Raw genomic sequence first — 22,207 nt, forward strand, 5'->3', positions numbered from 1 at the left:
GACCTTGTGTGTCAGTTCCAGAAGGTCGACATTTGTCCCCAGAGTCTCTGAGAGGGAAGGGAAAGATTAGTGCAGAAGAAAAGCGACACTAGCAGAAATAAAATCAAACTATAAAAAAATTGTGGGCTGGCACCGCGGCTCCCTTGGCTAATCCTCCGCCTGCGACGTCGGCACCCTGGGTTCTAGTCCTGGTTGGGGTGCCAGGTACTAGTCCCGGTTGCTCCTCTTCCAATCCAGCTCTCTGCTGTGGCCTGGGAAGGCAGTGGAAGATGGCCCAAGTGCTTGGGCCCTGCACCCGCAGGGGAGACCAGGAGAGGCACCTGGCTCCTGGCTTTGGATTGGCACAGCGCTGGCCGTAGTGGCCATTTGGGGGCTGAACCAACGGAAGGAAGACCTTTCTCTCTCTCTCTCTGTCTAACTCTATCTGTCAAAAAAAATTGTGAAAAACAAATTCACAGGGTAAAGAAATCAAATAGGCTTCAAAACCAGGTAAATTCAAAGAGCAACATAGCCACACACATCAAAATCTATGTGCTGAACACCGAAGACAAGTAAAAACATTTAAGAAGCAGCCAGGAGAACAGTGACATGCTCTACGTGTAAGAGAAATACAGTGACAATGCATTTATGGTCAACTGATGATCCACAGGCTCTCCAGTCAATGACGCTGGGGAAACTGCACGTCCTGATGGAGAAGAATGAAAATGGATTCCTGCTCACACTATGCAGAGAGAAACCCCACATGTATCAGATTGAAAATCTGAAACTGGGAAACTACTCGAAGAAAACACAGGAAAGGCCCTATGACACTGATTTGAGCGACAAAATCTTTTGGTCATGATCCTAAAACCGCAGAGAGCAAAACCAACAGCAGACAAGTGGGATGGTAAAAAACTACACAGCTTCTCCACACCCGGGGGAACAATCAACAGAACAGAGAGAATTTACAATGCAGGGAAAGTGCCTGCAAACCAGTCTGATAAGGGGTTGGTATCCGAAACATAGAAGGAATGCAAACAGCTCAAGAACAAGACCCAAGTAACTCGATAAATCTATGAGAAAAGGACCAAATGGATAAATAACCAAGGAGTACATGAAAAACCTCAGCATTGTTGATCATTAGAGACATGCAAATACGAATCACAGTACGAAAGCATCTCACACTTATTAGAATGGCTCTCATCAGAAAAAGACAAAGTTGAGTGGTGAGGATGTAGAGAAAAGTGAGCCCCTGCTTGCTCCTAGTGGGAAGGTAAACTGGTACAGCCATTTTGGAAGAGGCTATGGGGATCCCCCCACCCAGATAAGAACGGGGCAGAAATTTTCTGGCCGGTGAGATGCACATGTGTGCCTCATCAGGGCGCCTGCTTCTCGCTCTGACTCCTGATGCCAGATTTGCGCCCGTGCACCTGGGAGGCATAAGGGGAGGCTTTAAGGAGCTGGGTCCTTGTCACCCAGGTCGGAGACCTGGACTGAGTCCCCAGCTCCCAGCTCCAGATGGGCACAAACAATATTGACTGTTGTGGCATCTGGACAATGAACCAGTGGATGGGGGGGAGGCATGCTCACACACACACACATTCTTGTTCTCTCTGCTTCTTGAAAAAGGAGGAAAAAAATAGAAGAAAAAAAACAGTAAAAAAACAATAGAACTTTCATGTGATCCAGTGACCTCACTCCTGGGTGTATTTACACAGGAACTGAAATCACTCTGATATCTAACTGCGATATTTGCACTTGCATCTTCACTCAGCATCATTCACAACAACCGAGACACGGAATCAACAACGCCTACGAACAGATGAGTGAATGGAGAACGTGTGGTGTGTAACACACAATGGAATCCTCATCAGTCCCTAAAGGGGGCAAAATCCCATCATTTGTTACAACAAAGAAGAACCCGTAAGATGTTAGGCTAAGCAACACGAGCCAGGCACAGAAAGAGCTCCCACAAGGTCTCACCTATACAGAGTCTGAACAAGTGAACCCCTAGAAGTAGAGGGGGAGGATGCCTACCAGAAGCTGAGGGGTGGGTGAGGAGTGAGTGGGGAGCTGCCGACGCAAGGGGACCCAGTTTCAGATGGATGAGAGAGGAGAAGCTTTGGGAGCTACTGTACAGCAGGTGACCACAGTCAACAACAACGTGTCATGCATAGTAAAAGATCTCAATTTCAAATGACCCATCATCAACAATGGTGTTAGCTTGATTTAACCATTCCATGTTACATACATATCAAAGTAGCACACTATACCCTATCAATGTAAATAATATTACTTGTTGCAGCTAACATTAATAATAAAAGTTTTAAATAAAATTTAAATGTTGATTTTATATCAAAAATTATGGAGCCGGGGCAGACATTTGGGGCAGCGCAGGAGGATGCCTGCATCCCACGTCTGCAGTCCCAGCTGCAGCGCCTGCCTCCAGCTTCCTGCTCATGGACACCTTGGAAGGCAGCAGGTAGTGGCTCAACTAGGTGGATTCTCACCACCCACGTGGGAAACTGAGTTCCCAATCCTAGCTCTGGGCATTTGGGGAGTGGACCAGCAGAGAGTGAGGGGGACTCCTCCCTCTCTCCCCTTCTCCTAACTTTACAAAGGTACGTACACTGCATAATTTCATTTCTATGATATTTTGGGAAGATCCAATGAACAAAATGTGAAAGATTTCTAGGGACAGGGAGGTGGAGAAGGTGCAGATGTGGAGGGACAACACAAGAGAACACAAGGAAGTGACAGAGCTGTGTGCATCACCACCAATGAACAGGGACAGAGCTGTGTGCATCACCACCAGTGGGCGGGGACAGAGCTGTGTGCATCACCACCAGTGGGCGGGGACAGAGTGGTCTATTATGACCACGGAGGTGAACACACAACCCTACAGATTTGTCAACATTCTTAGAGGTGTACACCACACAGAGCAAATTCTACTCTGTATTTATATAAAACAAACAGAACCAGGATATAGTAAGAACCCAGAATGGAATCTAAGCTTTAACAAATCAATCTAAGAGTGTTACAAACCTATCACACAAGCACACTGACAGGACAAGGAAAATACAAGGAACCCAAGTCATTAAAAAAGCACATTTTGATTAAATACTAGAAAGAGAGACAGAACTGTATCCAACATTATCTGTAGTGAGTAAATCTGCCCTCGTGGCAGAATACACAAGGAATTTGGAAACGAGCTTATGTAGAGTTGAATGAATACACAGATATAATTGCAAATAACAAGCACAGATTGAGGAAAGTTAGAGATAAGCCAGAGGGTAGGTAAAAATGAACACTGTGGGGTTGCACTGCAATTTGAGATGTTAATATGAAACAGTCTTTTAAAAATCTATCCAGAGATAAATTATACACGCACATATCTACACATGAACTGTGCATGGGCTACTACAGGGATAATTTAAAAACCTGTGGAAAAGTGAAATTAAAGGATAATTAAAAGATAAAGGGGGTAGGTGTTGCGGGCAGTGGTTAAGAAGGGGCTTGGGAAACACACATCCGTATCAGGTACCTAGATTCAAGTCTCTGCTCCTCCTCATTCCACATTCCTGCTAACTGCCACCATGGGAGGCAGCAGGTGACAGCTTAGGAACCTGGGTCCCTGGCACCTCCATGGGCAATCTGGATTGAGTTCCTGGCTCCCCGCTTCTGGGACCCATCCCTTGCTACTATGGGGTAGTTGAGAGCTGGCACTCTCCCTTTCTCTCTCTCTCTCCCTGCCCCTCAAATGAGTACACATTTTAAAAAAATACAAGGGTACTTCAAAAAAGTTTATTTGGAAATGGAGTTAAAAGATAAATTTCCTTTGGTTAAAAAATGAAATTGATACACATTTTCCCATAGTATACATTTCCATGAACTTTGTGAAGACCTCCATGGGTGAGGATTTCAACATTTTTTCACAACAAAAGAAACTTAGGGTTGAAACCATTTTTTCCTTTCAAGAAGGACTTCCCTTTTGAAGTCCTTGTTCGCCCAAGGGATGGGGTTGGCAAATGGGGCTATGCTGTAGTGATGAAGTGGCATTGGGTCATTTGAAGGTAGAATATGAAAGGAGGGGATGTGTATTTTAAAACTTGGAGCAACCATTGAAAATGGAAAGCCACAATCAAGTCAATGCCCAGCTAGTAGGTCCAGTGTGGAGATAACAACATTTACAAACCAGGGTGCTACCAAAAGGCAGGAGAAATCCTGTCAAAGGGCCACAACAGTAACAAAACAAACAGAAAAAGAAGGAGCAAGATGGTAGAGCCAACTCAACTATACTGACAACTACATGAAGCTCACTTCTGAATTCTCAATCCAGATGAAACGACAAACCCAAACAATATGCCGTCTACAAGAAACTACTCTGAAACAAGACATAGAGGGGCCAGCATTGTGGAGTAACTGCTAAAGCTGCCGACTGCGATGCCGGCATCCCACGTGGGTGCCGGTTCAAGTTCCGGCTGCTCCCCTTCCAAGCCTGCTCCCTGCTAATGGCCTAGTAAAAGCAGCGGAGCATGGCCCAAGTGTTTGGATCCCCTGCTACCCACCTGGGAGACCCAGATAAAGCCCATGTTTCCCCACTTCAGATCTCTCTCTAACTATGACTTTGAATAAATCTAGAAAAAATAAGACATATTTTAAAGTAAAAATGCATAAAAAGATCTATCATGCAAATGCAAAAGATAAAAAAATTGAAGTGACTTTAATAAAAAGGAACTGAGTATACTTTAGGGTGAGAAACAGTATCAGCTAAGGGTGGGCATTTCCTAATGGCAAAGGGCTCAGTTCATTAAAGACTGAAGTGCATGAACAAAGAATTTCAAAATAGCTGAAATTGGAAAATACTTTGTTAATAGAAATATAACTGCATCATATCTATAATTTGTGTAACGGTACTCAACTCATGCTTCAAGGAGGAGCAAAAGCTGTAACTGCACACATCAGAGAAGAAGAGTGGTCTACAATAGTAGCTGAGGCCTCTACCCTGGAAACCAGAACAGCAGAGAAACCCCTCCCCCCAAATTAAAAGGAGCAAATGAACAAGGTTAAGAGCAGAGATCAATGAAACAGAAAATGAATACACAATAAAGGGAAGCCAATGGAAGCAAAAGTGGATAATTTTAAGAAGATAATAGAAAAGGAAGTTATTTTCATTAGGTCTTTCAAGAAAAAGAGAAAAAATGCTAATTACCAACACCAGGAATAACAGAGTATATCTCCACAATTCCATAGACATGAAGTTGGGAATACCACAAACCACTCTAGATCAATAGTCTTGACAAATAAGAACAAATGGAGAAGTTCTTTCAAAATCACTAATTACGAGAACTGATTCACAGAGAAAATGAAAATATGAAAAGTCTTGTATCTTTTCTAATTTTTTAAAAATTAATATGCTTTGACTCTTTGATCTGCATGACATCCTTTAGAAATAGTAAATTAATCATTTATAATATTGGCATTTCAGGTCTAGATGACTTTACTGGTGGATCCCTGCAAACTCCTAAGGAAAAAATTAATAGCAATCCTACACTAATCTTTCAGAAAGTAGGGAAGGGGGAAATGATTTCTAATTTTTTTTTAATCCAGCATTAGTGTGATATAAATAAATGCATAAACCAACAAAACTCATCCTACAAAACATCACTGAAAGAAATTTAAAACAAAATAAATGGGAAGGTATTTCATATTCATGAATTGGGAGATTTAATTGTGATAAGAAGGCAATACTCACCAAATTCATCTACAGAATGAATGTGGTCAAAATTCCAGTGGACTTTTTGCAGAGATTGGTCAGCTAATCCCAAATTCATATGGAAATGCCAGAGATTTGGAACAGCCAACACAATCTCTTAAAAAAAAATAACAAAGCTAGAAAACTCACACTTACTGCTTGTAATATTTTCTACAGAGTAATTACTTGATGAGCTAATCCTAAAATTCAGATTTTCCACAGAAATCAAGAAAGTAGTACTGGCTAAAGGAATGGACACATTGATCAATGGAACAGAACTGACAGTCCATAAAAATCCACCCATCTATGTCCAACTAATAACAAGGATGTGGAGACAGTTCACCAGGACAAAGAGGAGTCTTTTGAACAAGTAGTGCTGGTGAACAGGGTACCCCAAAGGCATAAATCTTTGTGAACCTGGATTAAGCTATCATTTCTTAGACATCACTTCAACAGAAACAAAACAAAAAGCAAGCTGGATATCATCAAAATTAACTTTTATGCCTCAAAAGACACCACCAAGGTGGCAAAAAAGACACCCCTACAGGATGCAGGAAACTTATGCAAATTTTGTGTCATATAAAGAACTTGTATGTATAATATGTAAACAATTAGAACAACTCAAATAAAATGATAAATAACTCAACTTCTAAAGAAATGGGCAAAGGACCTGAACAGATGGCTCTCCGGAGAAGAAACTTAAATGGCCAATAAGCAAATGAAAAGATGTTCAACATATTAGCCCATCTGAGAAACTCAAACTAAAACCACAATGAAATACTACCTCACACCCACTGGAAAGACTATAATAAAAGAGACAGAACAGTTGGAGAGAATATGGAGAAGTTAGACCCCTGCCACATTTCTCCTAGGAGCATAAAATGACATAGCCACTGAGGGAAATAATTTAGCAGTTCCACAAAGAATTTCCTCATAGGCTTACACAGGACCCAATAATTCCATCCCTAGGTTTATCTCCAGTAGAAGAAAAAGTTATGTCCACGAAAACATCTATATATAAGTGTTCATAAGAGCACTGTTCACAACACCCAAAAAGGGGGAAAATCCAATGTCCACACAGGGTGAAAAGATAAACAAAATGTGAAATATTGATACTATGGGATATTATTCATCCACAGAATGAATAAAGTACTACAACATGGATGAATCTTAAAAATGGTCTGCTTCGAGCAGCTCCCTCGCTGCGATCTATTGAAAGTCAGCCCTCGACACAAGGGAAAAAAAAAAAAAAGGTCTGCTTCATTAGATACAAAAGCAATGTGATGTCTGATTCCATTTACATGAGATGCTGGGAGAGAAACAACGCCCAGGGACAGAGAGCAGAGGAGTGCTTGCCAGAGGCTTGGAGGAGGGAGGACTAGGAAGTGACTGCTGATGGGTGTGGGGTTTTGTGGAGTGACAGAAATATTCTAGAATTAGACGGTGGAGATGATTGCACAGCCCTGTGAATACATCTTGTGAAAAACCACTTACTTGTATCCTGGCTTTATAATCGTCAATTTTAGAGCAAGTGAACTGTAACTCAATAAGAGGAAAACCACAGGCCAGTATCTGCCGCAAACAGAGAAAAAAATCCCCAAGGAAATGTTCACCGAGAGAATCCAACAACAAATAGGAGGGATAATACGGCTGTGTGGGGTTATACAAAAATAAATAGAACTCACCACATTAACAGAATGAAGGCTAAGACCATGTAATCATCTCAATAGATGCAAACTGACAAAATCCAGTGCCAGTTCATGATGAAAACTATCAGCAACCCAGGCATGAAAAAGAATAACAAACATTTATTATCTCATAATTTTCAGGGTCAGGAATGTGGGTATGGTTTAACCAGGTGCCTCAAGTTCAAGGTCTCTCACGAGACTGGAGTTACAGGATTGGCTGGGTCTGCAGTTACACTCCTCTGCGGACCCACCTGCAGGGGACACACTTTCAAGTTCATTCACAAGGCCACTGCAAGACTGAGTTGCCACAGGATGTTGGACTGAGGACTTCGCTTCTTTACCAGCTGCTGGCCAGAGGCCTCCCTCACAGCTTTGCCTCAGAGGCTCTCTTCATGGGGCTCTCAACATGGCAGCTGGCGTCCTCAGAGCAAGCTAGCAAGAGACAGGGAACCCCAAGATGGAAGCCACAGTGCTTTTATACCCCGAACTTCAGTGTGATATCCCCTCACCTTTTAAAAAGATTTATTTATGTGAAAGGCAGAGTCAAAAAGAGAGGGAAACAGAGATCCTCCAACCACTGGTTCACTCCCCTAATGGCCACAATGGCCAGGGCTGAGCCAGGCTGAATTCTACCAAACTTACAAAGAAGAATTAACACCCATCTTCTTCAACTCTTCCAAAGCACAGAATCAGAGGGAATACTTGGGAGAACATTCTACCAGGCCAGCTTCACCCACTTGATGAAGCCAACACCACCACAAGAAGAGAAACGGCCGCTATCTTTGACAAACATAGATGTAAAAACCTTCAATAAAATACCAGCAAAGCAAATTCAACAGCACATCAACCAAGATTACACAGCATGACCAGATGGAATCTATCCCTGGTACACAGGCTGGTTTAACATATGCAAATCAATCTGTGTGACATGTCACATTTATAGAATTAAGGATAAACATCACAGATCACCTCAATAGATTAAGAAAAAGCACTTGGCAAAGTTCAACACCTTTTGATAAAAACTACCAACAATCTAGTACAGAAACAAATCTCTTTAACATCGTAAAGTCCATTTACAAAAAGCCCACAACTAACACAACAAAGGGAAAAAGAAATAGCGTTCACTCTAAGGCCAAGCGCAAGGTAAGAATGCCAACTCCTCTTGCTTCCATTCATGATTGTACTAGAAGAACTAGCAAGAGGAGTTAGACAAGATAAAGAAAAAGCACACAAACTGGAAAAGAAGAAGTAAAAATAAGCCCTGTTTGCAAATGACATGATCCTGCCTTAGGAAACATCAAAGATTCTACAAAATAAATGTTAGGACTAATAAATACAGTTGCAGGATATGAAATGAACACAAAAATATCAACTGTTTTACTGTATACCAAACATGACCAATATGAAAAAAAAAAAAGAAGGAATCCCATTTATGATGGCATAAAAAAAGGAGCAGGTGTTTATCCTGGTGGCTAAGATCCTGTGTCCCATAGTAGAGTGGCTGTGTTCGGGACCTTGCTCAGACCCTTGACTCCGCTTCCTCCCAGTGCAGGCCCTGGTGGCAGCAATGATGGCCCAGGGGAGTTCCCTCTACCTTGTGGGAGACCTGGACTGAGTTCCTGGCTCCTGGCTTTTCTCCCAGCCCAGCCCTTGTATGGGTGGGCAACTGGGAGTGAATCAGTGGATAGGAGCTCCCTGGCTTTCAAATAAATATTTTTTAAAAGAGTAAAATACTTTTTAAAAATTTTTACCATGGAGATAAAAGACTTTGCACCAAAACTTATAAAGCTCTCATGAAAGAAACTGAGGCAGAAATAAAGGGAAAGATAGCCTATGGAAGAATGGATCCGAAGAATTAGAACATTTAAATGTCTGTGCTATCCAAAGCAATATACAGATTCAATGTTTTCCCTAGCAAAATTCCAATGGCATTGTTTACAGAAACGGGAAAAAGCAACTGTAAAATTTGTAGGGAACAACAACAAAAAAAACCCAAGTAGTCACAGCAATCTTTAGAAACAAAAAGTCAGAAGCACCGCACTTCTTGCTTTCAAATAATACTGCAAAGCAGTAATCAGAACAGTGTGGTACAGGTATACTCTCAGACACACGGACTATTGTGACAGTGTGAACGCCTGTGTTCAACTTCATTTCCAACAAGGCATCGAGAAGACACAGGAGGCAAAAGACTTGAATAAATGGTATCAGGAGAAGTGGGTATCAATATGCCAAAGAATGTCACTGGACCCTCATCTCACACACAAACCAACTCAAAATGGATAAAAAATAAAAAGGATCTGAATGTAAGCCCTGAGAGTGCAGAATTCCTAGAAGAAATTGTGGCAAACTCCTTGATGTGGACCTTGCCAATCCTATCTTTAGACATCACACCACAACTCAGGCTTAAAATAAAAAATAAATAACTGATACAACCTCACACTAAACAGCTTCCACAGAGTTACAGAAAACAATCAATAGAATGAAAAAGCAGCCTATGGACTGGGAGAAAATATTGGCAAACCAGGTATCCAATAAAGGTTAATATCCCAAATATATAAAGAACTCACACAACCCAGTAGCAGAAAAATAAATAACCCAATTTAAAAATGGATAAAGGATTTGCATACAAATTTCTCCCAAGAAAACATAAAAAGTCAATAGGCATAAGAAAAGTCATTCAATATTAACATTTTTGGAAGATTTATTTATTTGAAAGGCAGAGTGACAGAGAGATATCGTCCATCTGCTGGTTCATTGTCCCAACAGCTGGGACTGGGCCAGGCCTAAGCCAGGAGTCAGGAACTAAGTCCATCCTGCCTCCCACCAAGGTGGTGGCAATGCAAGTACTTGGGCCACCATCACCTAGCAAGGAGCTGGATCAGAAGCAGAGGAGGCAGCACTTGAGCCAGCTCTCACACGGGATGCAGAAGTTCCCCAAAGCAGCTTAACCCCTGTGCCACAACACCCACCCCAGGGCTCAACACTATTAATCATCAGGGAAATGCAACTCAAAACCACACTGACATACCTCCGCATACCCGCCAGCATACCAACGGCAGAAACACAAGTGATACCAGTGCTGCTAAGGCCGTGGAGTAGAGGGGACCCTGTTGATGGGGACATAGATGGACACAGCCGCTATGGAAAATAGCATGGAAGTTCCCAAAGAAACAGAAACCTGACTCCCATGGGGCCCAGAAATCCCTCTTCTGGCATATGCCCAAAGGAAATGAAACCCCCATTATAAACCTCATTATAATATCTACTCCATGTTCTCTGGAGAATTATTCACAAGAGTTAAGACAAACAACCCAATGTCTGTCGGCAGATGAGTGGACAAAGTATGATACGTATAAAAGGAAGAATATTACTCAGCCTTCAAAAACAATAACCTAACACTGCCACTGCCATTGCCACCGTGGGATTAACCTGGAGGGCAGACACTGTGCTAAGTGGACAAAGTAGACAGAGAAAGACACCTACTGTGTGATCTCACTTTCCACGAAGAATCCTGCGTGATCTCACATGGGATGATGGCCGCACATGGGAACGCAGGACTCTAATAACCAGCTCACTATCTACAGTTACGTCAGACCATCACGCAGTACATCTGAGGTAGACACATTAAGAAAGAAGCAAATTTGAAGAATTCACACTCCCTGATTTTAAAATTATTAAGCTACAACTACTTTGCACAACATAATAATATAACTAAATGTATGATTGGAATAGAAAGGATCACCCAGAAACCGACTTACACATATGTATTTCTTGGAAAATGAGACAAAGCAATTCACCTGGTAGAAGAAAGCACTATTTTTAAGAACTAATGCTGGACTTTTTTAAATAGTGCTGGAACAACTGGCTATTGATAAGAGAGACATGAACTTTGGCTCCTACCTCACACCATACACGAAAATTAATTTGAAGTACATGATAAACTCTTCCGTGTACCAATCCCAGTTTTTTCAGATTGCCCTCTCCCGTGCTGGGTGTTGTCAGTCCTTCCCAGTTTCCTCACTCTACTCTCATGAATGGAAGGGACCCAGCACAGCCCTCTTGTACAGCGGATGCAAGCACACAACGGTGCCTGGGAACACAGACGTGGCCTTCTGTATCTGTGGGTGCCACCTCCACAGATTTAACCAGCTGCAGACTGAAAATAGTTGGGGAAAATCGCATTTCTGCTGAACACGTACAGACCTTTTTTCTTTGTCAGCGAGCCCTAAATATTACGGCGTAACCATACTCCATTTATGTCGTATTAAGGATTTTCAGTAATGTAGAGATCATTTAGAGTATGTGAGAGGCCACGCAGAGGTTATATGTAAGTGTTGTGCTGCTTTATATAAGGAACCTAAGCATCCAGGGAAGTTGGTGTCCTCAGGGGAGTCCCAGAAGCAGTAACTGCGAATACTGAGGGTGACTGGATACCTCAGTGACCAGCAAGCCAGTTACTTGCCCAAATGCATAAAAGTATTTCTATGTACACACATGCACACACACACACACTCACACTCACCCTCTTGTTTAACAATGTAGCAGCTTCATTCATAATAGCCTCCAACTGCTGAAACTCAACTGTTGGGCAGATATACCAGCCAGCAGGTGGAAGGCCAGGTAAGATGTCCACATGCCGCATGCAGGGACTTGGGTTCAGTCCCCAGCTGCACTCCTGAGCCTGGCTAATGCAGGCCCTTGGAGGCAGCAGTGGTGACACAAGGAGTCGGGGTCCTATTACCCACGTAGGAGACTTGGACTGAGTTTCTGGCTCCTGGCTTCTACCTAGCCAGAGACTGCAACGGGCAATGGGCAAGTAAATCAGATCAGAGCTCTGTCTCTGTTTCTTTCTATATATCTGTTTCTGAAATAAATAAATTGTGTTTTAAATTTTAAAAAACCTCCTTCAATAGGAATATCAGTAAACCATGGTATTTTTTATATAACAAAAATACTGAATAATTTTCTAAATGAACTATAGACAAAGTATGGATGATTCAAAATAATATGTTGAGTTAAATAAACTACCCAGAAGTGAAAACCCATAGTGAGATTTCATTTATGTGAAATACAGTAACTGTAAGATTATTTTGTCACAGAAGTAAGAGGAGGGGCTGGCATTGTGGTTTAACAGGTAAGGTTGCTGCCTGCCACGCCAGCATCCCATACATGCGCCGATTCATATCCTGGCTTCTCCACATCCAATCCAGCTCCCTCCTAATGGCCTGGGAAAGCAGCAGAGGACGGCCCAAGTGTTTGAGACCCTGTAACCCACATGGGAGACCCGGATGACGCTCCTGGCTCCCAGCTTCAGCCTGGCTCAGCCGTGGCCCTTGTGACCATCTAGGGAGTGAACCAGAAGATGGAAGACTCTCTCTCAAGCTCTCAAGCTCTGACTCACAAATAAATAAATCTTAAAAAAGAAAGAGTTGCCTACTAGAGGTGCATGGAGATAGACTGTAGACTGCAAGGGGACACGAGAGAACTTTTCATGGAAATAAAAATGCTCTATGTTTTGGTCATGGTATTGGTCACAGGCGCTGTATTTGTCAAAGTTCATGACTCACATTACAGTTGGTTGCTGCATGGAGAATGGACAGTAGTGTAGACAGAGAGAGAGTGGGGAACAGCATCCAGGTAAGATGGTGCTGACTGGGACTCCTGTAGCACCTGTGGAGACTGACACAGGTATGGGCTAAGAGTCTCCTCTAGAACATCGTCTCTTAGGGTGATCTCCCCGTTAGCCTCCTCTTACCTCCTACACCATCCACCATCAGGACCTTTGTTACATTAATCCCACAGGCACTACTAAGAACCACCCCCACTGTCAGAGGGCTGATTTTCTATGTTGGAATCCTGCCGACATTCTAGACAAGATTCTACCACTCACTGGTGTGCAATCTTGACCAAGATTGGTACTTTTCTTAAAATGGGGATAATAAATCTATCGTGAAAGCTTACCATGAAGACTCAATATGGACTAAAGAGTGATTATTCTTAGGCCCAAACTGGACAACAAGAGCCAAGTAGCTAGTCCAGTACTGAAAATGTAGCAGGTAGGGAAAAATGATTCATCCTTTCCTCCTCCCCTACTACCCCTAAGCAGGTTGTGGGCTCCCCCAGAACAACAATGACACCAGCTTCTTCTCTGGTCTTGCCGATGGCACAGTGGACCACCACAACAGGTGTACTCCGGGTTCTCAATGAGTAGCCACTTTCTTTTTGGTCAAAAATATCATGGTGCAAGATGTCTTGTGGAGTAAATTCTGGGTACAGATCTGCTCAGCTGGGAAACACAGACAGACCTACAAGATTTTAAAGAACATGGGATTGCTCTAATTAGAATCCAACAAAAGTCAAAACCAAATAAAACTCAGATCTTTGGGGCCTCACTTCAACTCGGTGGTTGGGAAGTTTGGAAAAAATGTGGTTCTAAATAAAAGCTAAGGGAAAAGGGTTACTTAGAAAAAAACTAATAAAGATTGTTGACTTAAACAGTGCTTTATGAAGCAATATTATGATGTATTAAAAGCAAAAAAGAACCATATGGATTAGATTCCTCTGGAAACACATCAAGTTTTAAAATGTAGAAAAATGGTGCTCAGAATAAGTGGAGGCCTTGTTCACCCAAAACACAAGTAATTTTCTGAGTTTATTAGGACATTCACATACTTGTTTTTGTCAAATGGTATCAGATTAGAGGTCCGCAAGAGCCAACCAATGCACCGGAATCAGTCCTATTTGGATACGATAAAGACATTTTATGAAAACACCAGGTTTGAAGAAAAAATAGACTTGGAATCCAAGCTAACCCTTCACATAGCTTTCCAGCAGCTTCCAGGGCAGACATGGTTTCCAGTCAAAGATGGAGAATTAAACATAATTTACCACTACTCCTTCTTCTTTATTGACAATAAAAGCAATTATGTTATGGCATAATCCCCATGGACGGACAGGAGAAAATACAACACCAAGGACATTCTGGAAGCCAAAAAAGTATGCACCAACTTAGCAGATCTGAAACACGTAGTCCTAAATCGACTGGTCAGGAATGGCAGTGGGGAGGATGGCTGACAGTGTGTTTAAGAACCCGCTGAACCTGATGACCCCCCCACTGCATTCCACACTGCCAGCTGACCACCTCCTCACTCCAGCAGGAGAGCCCAGATCAGGTTCCAGAAACAATGAAACAGTCTTGGCAACACCAAGCACTACTGAAGGCCGAGGTGCCAGAAGGAAACCAGAGAGATAAAGTGAAACTCCACACGAGTTCAGTTCCCGTGTTGCAGCCCTAAGCACCAAGGAGCCTACACTTCAAGAAAGGTCTCCTAAGGTGGTCCTTAAGGTTACACGAGGATGGAGCACAGTACCCAGGGACTGGCGTTGTCATACATAAGAGAAGGGGCACAGCACGGGAACTCCTCTCTCTCTCCAAGTACACAAAGCAAAGGCCATGTGAGGAATGGTAAGAAGGCTGCCGCCTGCACCCAGGAGAGAGGGCCCCCAACAACCAACCCTGCTGGCACTGATCTTAGACTTCCAGCCGCCAGAACTCTACTGGCTAAGGCACCCCGTCAGAGGTGCTATGACGGTCCAAGCACACTACACAGATACTGAGTAAGGGGCCAACTAGCCTGCTGCCCCTTGTAAGCTCCCAGGAAGCTGGTAGTCTGATACGCAAAGCCATTTCAAAAAGTTCATAGAAAAATGGATTTAGAAAATGGATTTTGGTGCAAACAATTTTTTTGAAAACCATGTATAATTTTTTCATAAAACACAGTTTCTGTGAACTTTCTGAAGACACCCTTGTATGAGCTCCAAGTGGAGATTTCTCTAGGCAATGCGGTCCCTCCGAGAGAAAGATCAGAAGTCACTGACACTGAGCGATCCCTGTGCAAACGGCCCAGCAAGGCCACACAGCATGACGTTCATCAGCAGCCTCACTCAAGTGTGGGTACAAACAGCTTCCAAGCCAGTGCTTTAGAGACCCCCTCTCCCACCTGGAACAACACCAAGGGTTCCAGGCATTTGAGGAAGGCATCTACCAGGAGGTGCAGGGAGCAAAGCAAGCTGTATAGAGGAGAAGACTTCCATTAACCATCATTTCTACCAGAGAAGATACTACGTCTCTGAAACCCGAGCAAAGTGCAATTTTAAACAGCAGTATTTAGGGGCCAATGTTGTGGCACAGAGGTTAAGCTGCTGGTTGCAGTGCTGGTGGCCCATATCAGACGCTGGTTCAAGTTCCAGCGACACTGCTTCTAATCCAGTTCCTGCTAATGCTCCCGGAAAGGCAATGGAGGCTGCCCACGTGCTTGGGCCCCTGTCATCTATGTGGGAGACCAGGATGGAGTTCCTCACTGCTGGCTTCAGCCTGGCCCAGCCCTGACTGTTGAAGACATTTGGAGAGAGAACCAGTGAATGGAAGACATCTCCCTCCCTCCCTCTCCCCCCCCCCTTCCTTCTGCAAAGCTCTGTCTTTAAAATAAATAAATGAATAAATCTTTTAAAAAAGGAACATATAGAACACAGAAAATATTTCTTGGAAAACACTTTAAAAAATTGATGGCACAAACAAATGAAATAAAACTTTAAAGCCAAAGTGATAAAAAATAGCTTAGAAGATAGCAGACCAAACGATAGAAAACAGGAGAAAAACGAACATATCGAAGAAACAGTTCTGTAGATCCAACATTTAAACAGCAGTCAGGTGGTGGAGGGGTGAAACACAAACGAGGAAGAGAGTGAGAGGCCAAGTCATCGTGGAAAGCATTTTCTCAACAGCCAGGACTGGAGGAAATGCGTTTCCAGATCGAGAAGACCCAAGCGCCCTGCACAAGGGGAACAAGCAGATGACGTCCCTCGCGGTAAATCTCTGCAGGGAGGAAGAGAAGCAGGTTTTGCACAATCGCTTTTTTAGCTACGCTGACAGATGGAAGGCAGTGGCGCAAGTCCATCCATGTCCACGAGAGAAGGCGCCTAAAATTCTATACCCAGCCAAACCGTTAATTATGCATGAGGGTGGAATAAATATATTTCCAGACCCACAAAAAAAGGTTGCACACCCCTTTGTAAGTTAATGGGGAAAAAATGTACGCCACAAAAATGAGGAAGTCATCCAAGGAAGGGGAGGATATGGAATTCAGGAGGTAAAGTCCAACAGAGAAGGTGCTGGGGGATCACCAGGCTGTGGATGAGGGGTCCCCAGAGAAGAGCTGGACAGAAGGCAGTCACACCCCTCCCCCCAGGGAGCTCCTCTGCAAGGTGAGGTGGACAGAACAAGGACGGCGAACACAATTTTGAGATGAATTCAATTCAACTCGGGGAGCGTTCAGTGTTGAATTAATTCATTAAAGCAAACAAAAAAGCTAAGCAAAGGAGCAAAAAAAAAAAAAGGCTAGGGCGAAATGTTGACCAGGAAAGCAGAGCCAACACAGCCCAGCTGGGCATGCACAGTGTGCTCAGGGACCCAGAGCTGCCATCACTGAACATCATATTATAAAACGACACTGTGACCATTTTGGAAAAACAGGACAAGGGACTCGTGGGTATGGGCAGGAGGTGGTGCAAACACAGCTCCACCTTCGCCCAGTGAGAAGTCCACTGACAACAGTAAAAGCAAAAACTCCCAGGAGCATAACCACAAGCACCTTAGAGACAGCGAGGTGCGTACCCAGAGACGTGGTGACCGAGTCACTGAGAGCAGGTGACTGTGGGAAGTGTAAACTGGGGGGAGGCACAAGTCTAGGACTGTGCGTGTTTGCAAGGAGCCTTCTAGAATGACTGGACTCGACTGGACTCTCAACTATATGCAAAAGTAGATTTTAGTTTAAAATCCACATGGAAAAAGAGGAGGAGGGAGAGGATGGAAGAAAGGCTGGTAGGGAATGGGTGAAGCCCGGGGCGCCCAATCACAAGCCGCAGGTCAGCTGTGCACGCGGCTCTCGGCTCTCCCAGGGCCCTCCGGAAGGAAGCGCCCCTCCAGCTGCGGGGGATACAGAGGCACACAGACAGCGCACAGTTTGTACCTCCAATCCCAGACACATGTCAGCTGTCTGGACGACTTGCCCAGTTCCCTGTGGAAGACTGGAGTCAGGCTTCCCCCAGGACTACCTGCCCCCGGGTCCTCCCCCCGACCCCGAAAACACCTGCCAGTAGCACAGGTGCAGGGCTGGTGCACGGGAAGCCTGTGCATTGCAATTACACAGGGGGAGCGGAATGTAGAACTGGCTGCGTCTTCTCCAAGCCCTTGGATGTGCAGGGCTCCCTGGCCCAGGGCAAGCTCATGTGCGACTCCACAACTTCTGCTCCACATGGTCAAGCACAGCAAGACCCCAGTTTGCACTTGGGCCAGCTAAGTGGGGGGCTAAGCCTGAAAGCCATTTCTGGAGTAGTTCTTGGGAGAATTTCAGAAAACACGCGATCAGTTCACACACCCAACACGTGGGACCGCACTGCATCTCTCAGCTGTAAACATAACGCCTTCCGTCAGTCTGATCTTGTTCTCCACAGTTATAAAACTAATTCATGCGCATCATTTGAAAACCTCCAACAACACACACAGGTGAGAGGAACAGGAAGTGTCCAGCCCTGCCGAGGTGCCCAGGACCTCCGAGGACAGGCAGTCTCTGCGAACCTGTTCTGACGCCATCCTCACCTTGAGTTCTACAGCCCCGAGAGGGCTCGAAGACTTCACGGGAGATGGGGCTGAAGACAAAGCTCTGTGTGGAGTTCAAAAGAACTTTTTGCATCATAATCAAGTTTTATTTGTCCTGGAACTGTTTGAAGCACCACATACAAACATAGATGAGGCCACATGTTTTATTCACCTTAATGCAAACACGAGTGTTCTGGACACAATGCTGGTGTCTTCCTTCCTCTGTATTTCCACCTTGGTGATATGCTACATCCTCCTCACGATCTCATGGCACACCCTAGGCCCACCGTGACCTTGAGCAGCTGCGGGGACCTGTGCCACGCAGGCGTGCCTTTGTTTAAGGGGACCCCTCTTGGTGGGCCCTGACCGGCCCACTTCTGTGTGTGTGTGTGTGTGTGTGTGTGACAAATGTTCTTGAACTCACCTCCCTGCATTCAGTTATGAGCACAGCCACAAGACAGATTCCTAGGTGTGGAACTTCTAGGTCACAATGCTGGGGCACTGTTAACAAAGTCGCCCAGCTTTCCTCCGAAGGTCTGGCTCCACTTTGGACTCCCTGCCCACAGGGGGTAACCGTGGGTTTCCCCAGGCCCTTCCCAGCAAATCCATCACCAAGTTCTTAAATCCTCACCAGCCTGCCAAGCAGAAGCTGTATCTCGCTGTGTTAATAGGTATTTTTACATTTATAAGTTCTTTAAGATTAGTTATCAACTTGGGAAATCACTCAACTTTGAACCAGAACCACAGGCCTAGCTAATGGTTCTTTGTAACGATTACTTAGTTGGTAGATCCTACAACCAACTGGGACCACAGTGCCCCCAGTCTCTGCTGAGCACTTAGGAGCAGGAACACAAGCTGGGATGATGGTGGTGGCAGCAGGTGCACACGGAGGTAGTATCAGTAATGTGGCCGGCTCTGTCCTAAGTGCTTCCTGCACACCATCTCTCTCAGTCTTGACCCTAAGCCTGCAAGGAAGGCGCCACTATCCCCAGTGTAACAGACCAGGAACAGGGCTGGAGAGGTGCCATTACTCACCTCACATGCCACAGCCATCAATGGCAGAGCTCCCCCAACAGCTACAACCCACGCTGGATTCTGTTCGACCACCAGCATCTGGGACAGGGAGGGGACCGAGGGAGGGGCAAGCTTGTGCTGATGCCGCCTATGAATGCAGACCACCCACCTCGCAGGCTGGCCCAAGGGCAGGAGCTGGCTGTCCTGTCCTGCGCTGCGCTCCCAGCACCTAGTAAGGTCTCTGGTACAAAGCAGGTGCTGAGTAAGTGATGGCCAAATGAGCAGTTGGCTGTGTGAATGAAAGAGCACAGGAATGTCTGGTCACCCCACCGTGAGCCCCTTGAGGGCTAGGACCATGGCTGACTTGCACTCTAAGACAAAGGCAGATCAAAGAAGGTACGAACACAGGACAAAGGCAGATCAAAGAAGGTACGAACGCAGTTGCCTGCCCGCCCGCCTGCCCGCCTGGAGATTGTCAAAGGTCAGCCACGGGCTGCAAGTGTTGGCCAAGTGGAAGGAGCAACACCCACCCGGGGAACGTTCTGCTGGCCAACACTGGACCTGCCACCCTGGGAAAGCCCATGGGCAAGGCTAGGTCAGGAGGACAGCAGTGGCCTCCCCACTATCCCCATGCACAAGAGAAGCTCCTGGCTGCTTCCCTCAACGCTCAGGCCAGGGCCGAGGGTGTGCGTCTCTTAGAGGCATCACAACACTCCCTCTGCTCTCCAAGCCCCCTGTGGGCTGGGCGCCCTGCCCCTGGCATCACACACAAGGAAGGCACAAAGGGTTCCATCCAACAATGCCACAAATGGCAGAGCCAGGACCGTCACCCACACAGAGCCCTGAGCTCCTCTGCCCAGCACAAGGCTCTCCTCCACTCAGGGTGCCCCCCGAGTCCCGCTCCCTCACCCCTGGTCCTGCCCTGGCACCCACGGCAGGAAGAGCCCGGCTGCCTGATGCAGCTCCTTGGGGCACACAGACTCCCCTCGAGGGCTTCCTGCCTGCTGCCCCCAGGAAGGGCTCACACTCTCCTCTCGGGGCCTGGCTGGTGCTCCCAGCTTTCGCCCAGACAGGCCTGAGGCTGAAGAAATGGCAGACAGGGCCTGGGGGGCTGGGCTCCGTCTCGGGCCCCCTGCATCAGGCAGGTGATCCTGCCCCTTCCATGCCCCGTCAGAGGAGCGTGGGTTCTGGAGTGAGGCAGTGGATCCAGTGCACCTGCTATCCAGGTGCTGCCAGGCGAGGGGGCGGAGCTCTCTGTGCCCTGGCAGAGGGTGACAGTGTGAGACCCCTCCCACCACATGGCCTGGAGAGGGCACAGCTCCAGGCCCAGCACCCCTCTTTCTCCCAGTCTATCTGCTCTCAGCACCCGTGGGCAGCACCTGAATAGAGAGGGTGCTCCGCAGGGCCCCCCGGGCGCCCTATGTGTCCAGCACATGGCCATCAGCCCCTCTGCTGCTCCCATGGATGGATGGCAGCCTCCAGCTCAGCCCCCCTGTAGAGGCAACAAGACCAGCGAATCACAAGGCCTCCTCCTGCCCAGCCCCCTGCTCCCCACCGGCTTATGTCCCACAGCCCCCAGTCCAGGTGCTCTCCCCAGTACAGAGGGTCCTCCTCCCCGTGTGTCTTGTTAGTCCCAGGGGGCCCTCACTAGTCGGGAGCCATGGTGCTTGGGCCCCCAGCTGCCCTGGGCATCTCTCGCCCACCCCTCCTTCCTTCCCCGAGCTCGGCGAGCTCACTTTTAATTAGCCTGACACGAATCAGTCACCGGGGAAGGCCCCGACGGTGGGGATTTCAACAAAGCTCAAGCACTAAATCCCAGAGCCGCCAGGCAGTCTTCACAGCTCCCGGGCTCCGCCAGAAGGCCCGCTCTCTCCCCGAGCTGGAAACCACAGCCCGGCTGCCTCCCTCACCTCCCTACCTTATCAAGACGGGCCCAGCCCACCCTTTATCTGCTGCCATCTCTAAGCACTCCCATCCTGGTGCAGGCCCCATAAAAGCTGGTCCAGGACAAGGCTGCCTCTTCTGACATCCCCGACTTCAAAGGCCCTGCACTGGGTGGGGTGGACATGGACGCCCACAGGGCTCGGGACAGTGCCCTGCTCCTGGGATGACCCTGGTGGTCTGGGGATCACCGTGGAAGCCCCCAGGGTTATCAACCAACACACAGAAGCTGTTGCAGCAAGCACTGTGGAGCGGGCAACCCTGGCACAAGTCCCAGCTCTGCCTCTGGTAACCGGGCAGCTAATAGGGATGACGACACTTGCGTGGCTGACCCTCCGAACACTACTGGGAAAGTCCTGATTGGAAGAGGCAGCTCCCTGGGGCCTCTGAGGCGCCACCCCCGTAGGACCTGTTGGTGGCACAGAGAATGCACTCAACTGGGCGGCATCAGGAAATGGTGAGTGAGCAAAGGGCTCAGGCCACAAGACAGCCACAGCCTCAAGTCCCAGCTGCCCACCTCCCAGCCCAGACCTCCCGCAGTGGCAAAAGCCTGTGCCCAGGGCAACAGAAGGTGGTTCTTCCACGTGCACAGGTTTCCGTTTGGGAAAATGCAGTCTTCCGGCCATGGACGCCACGGTGATGGCTGCACGGTACTGTGAATGTTTAGTATGAACATGCTTAACGCTGCTGCCCTGCAGGTAAAACGTCTGACGTCGTCACCCCACCCCAGGGGGAGACCAAAGAGCAGGGGGAGGGGCCAGTGATGCGGTACAGCAGGTAAAGCCGCAGCCTGCGGTGCCAGCATCCCACATGGACATTGGTTCAGTGCTCCACTTCCTATCCAGCTCCCTGCTCACGAGCCTGGGAAAGCAGCAGAAGATGGCCCAAGTGCTTGGGCCCCTGCACCCACATGGGAGACAAGGAGGAAGCTCCTGGCTCCTGGCTTCAGATCAGCCCAGCCTTGGCCATTGCAGCCATTTGGGGAGTGAAACAGTGGATAGAAGGTCTCTCAATGTCTCTTCATCTCTCTGTAACTCTTTCAAATGAATAAAAATCTTAAAAAAAAAAAAAAAAGAGCAATGGGAGCTACTGTTCCTTAGCCCTTCCAAAGGCTCTCAGCGTCTGAGGGAAGTCTGGGAGTGGACACAAAGCCACCCTGGGCAGGGACAGGAA

The sequence above is a fragment of the Lepus europaeus genome, chromosome 4 (genome assembly GCF_033115175.1).
Source record: "Lepus europaeus isolate LE1 chromosome 4, mLepTim1.pri, whole genome shotgun sequence".
Classification (NCBI taxonomy): domain Eukaryota; kingdom Metazoa; phylum Chordata; class Mammalia; order Lagomorpha; family Leporidae; genus Lepus; species Lepus europaeus.